Genomic DNA, 2,807 nt, shown 5'->3' with positions numbered 1-2,807 from the left:
TTGAAATAGTATTAAATGTCACATGATTAGAAATGAGCAGGCACTCGCACTGCAGCTATACGATTCCAGGGAGCTTTTTGTGAAAAGGGACGAAGCCACTCCTGCCAGCCTCTCTGTTTACTGACCTGTCCCTTCACGCCCTTGCTGGGTGGCAACCACATGTTTGGGGGTGCTGGGCAGAGACTTTTTTCTCTCATTTGCAACTGAGCCAGGGCTTTGGTCTGTCCAGCAGGAAGCCACCACTGGGGGAGGTAAAGGATAGCTGATGATTAAACCGTCTTGTCAGGTGGCTAAGACTCTGCGTGTAATCCTCACTTTTTGACAGAAAAGAAAAAAGAAAAAAATGTTTGCAAACAAGTCACTGCAGAACCATCCCCGCTCCAGCTCCAGCCCCTGCTCCCCGCCACCTTCTCCCCCTCCCTTCATCCCCGCCATCATCCCCCTCATCCCCACTCCAGCCCCTGCTCCCCACCACCTTCTCCCCTTCATCCCCGCCATCATCCCTCTCATCCCCGACAGCCACGCGGGAAGCAGTCTTAGGACTTTTGACTGTAATGACATCTGGAATGTAAGGAGAGCTGGGAGGTTTAATTCCAGAAAAATTACAAGGTCCTTAGAAAGCCCTCACATCGAGGGCTCAGGCTAGCGTAAACAGGTTTTCTCCAGCTCAGTGGAGCAAGGAGCAGTGGACTCTGAGATTAGCTGACTTCTCCACTGCAGTCCTATAGAGGGGATTTCTAAAGCTCAAAGAATTCTGTGTTTAAATGATCACAATAGGCCGACGCTATCAGATTTTAAAAATAAATGCAGCTCTGCCATGAACCTGCTCCTCTGAGAAAAGCCAAGTGGATCGATTTTGAGAGGAGATCAATTCTTACAGGGCAGGCAACTGGATGGTGTGGGAAGCCGATGGGAAGCGACTGCTGCGGGGTGAGCATGGGTGTGATCTCTGGGGCTGGGCCCAGGAAAGCCACTCACCCCATGCTGGTCTCTTCTACCCCTTTCCGGCAAACATGTTGTTGTCTGATCGATCGGGAGGGGTGGTAAGCACCCTGTCCTTCCCCCACTGCAAAAAGAGCATGTTTGCCTGAGCCCCCAGAAATCCCAGCCTCAAACCCCGAAGGCAGGCCAGAGTATCGCCCGCTCCTGAATTAAACTCTGTTCTGGGCATGAGCTCAGGGCTTTTCAGAGAATAAATAAGAGGCTATCCAACGCCTGGTAGGTCCAGGGAGGCCAGCTGCCTTCTCATCCTGGGAGGCCTTTCCAAGCCCACCGTGATGTGCAAGCAAACAGGAAGTGCCCCAGAAGCCCCTGCTCTATGGTACCCAGCTTCTTCGGGGACTCCGGAGAGGCAGAAGCTTGGACAGTTTGAAAAGTGGTCAGGATAAAAGCTATCAACAAAGGCTGGGAGAGGTGTGGGGTTGCAGAGCACAGGCCTGTAAGGACTTGCAAGACAAAAGAAGGTGAGGTTTTAAAACTGCTAGCTAGCCCTGCCGCCTCTCCCATTGACTTCTCTAAGTCACCCAATCCTCTAGCTTTGAAGGGTGGCAAACAGCTACAAAGAGTCGGAAGTGCCCGTTCTCCGGCCGGATGTAGCTTTGGCCCTTAGAGACTCGCTTTTCCTTACAAATAGTGCTTCAGGATGTTATCTGAGGGGCCGGAAGCCTGCTTTGAGATCCAGTTTTGTAATGCTGCAGCAGGGGATTCTGACTTTGGAAGAGCATGAGTTGTAATGCATTTTTGGTCTCTTACCACCAGCTAAAGGAACTGTTTTAAAGAACCCCCACTCCTCCTCGGCCCCAGCTAGTAGGCAGGGCGACTTGTCCTGCTCTGATCCTTGTGTCTGTAAATGTCCGCATTTGCTTCCCAGCTAGAGACACCAGACACAACTGTGGCTGTCACAGGCTTTTATCTTCCCTGTGAGCCCTGTTGAACCCTCCCGGGGCTTCGGGGATAAATGAGTGGAGCCTGAAAACTGCAGTTTGCAAGCTCCCATTTGTAAAAACAAAATGCTTGTAAAGTCCCGTTTCCTTCCACTGTGCCACCCCTGCCCCCTGTGGCCATGGCCAGAGAACAGAGTCTGAAGCTAGAAAGGGGATGCCCCGCCCCTGTGCCTTCCCCCTTCCCAGTGAGCCCTGGTAAGACTTTTGCTCTGCGCACCATTGCATCTGAATGTTCAGGGGGTGAGGGCCGAGGCCAGAGGGCAGGCAAAGTCCACAGTGTATACTCCAACCAGTTGTGGGAAAAACTGAGCCCTGCTCTCACCCTCCCTGTGTGGCTCCTTTTGGCTGGATTCCCTTCGCCCAGTGCAATACACCCTTTCCCTTTCGCTCTCCCTTGGTTACTATGGAAACAAGGGTGTCATTGATGTGGGCTGAGCTGGGGAACATGTCGGTGCACAGCTGAAAGTCAGCGATTATGCCGGTGGTTAGCTCTGCCCGGTAGAAAAGTCCACAGCCTGAGATGCGGCAGAAGGACAGTCTTGCCGACGCCCTCCCCCACCCCCTCCCTTCTCCGTCCCCGTCTCTGACAATTTCTTTATTCCCCTCCGGACTAAAGCGGTGGCTATTTTTATGACAGTCTGTGCCCCACCCTCACTGTTGGCCGCTCCTTATCCGGCCTGGCCTGGAGGGTGACACCATGTCACCCTCACCAGGACCAATGTCTCGGTTCCCTTCTACAGTGTGCTTTGATTCCTCCTTCCTCTCCTTTTCAGGACGCTTCTTCCTTTATTTTTAGCTCTGCTCTCCATGTGGTTTCGGGGTTCGGTGTGATCCATCGGAAGGTTCTTTTTTTTTTTTTTTTTT

Source organism: Mastomys coucha, unplaced genomic scaffold (genome assembly GCF_008632895.1).
Source record: "Mastomys coucha isolate ucsf_1 unplaced genomic scaffold, UCSF_Mcou_1 pScaffold21, whole genome shotgun sequence".
NCBI classification, from domain to species: domain Eukaryota; kingdom Metazoa; phylum Chordata; class Mammalia; order Rodentia; family Muridae; genus Mastomys; species Mastomys coucha.
The sequence above is the reverse complement of the archived record's forward strand: the minus strand, read 5'-3'. Positions refer to the sequence as shown.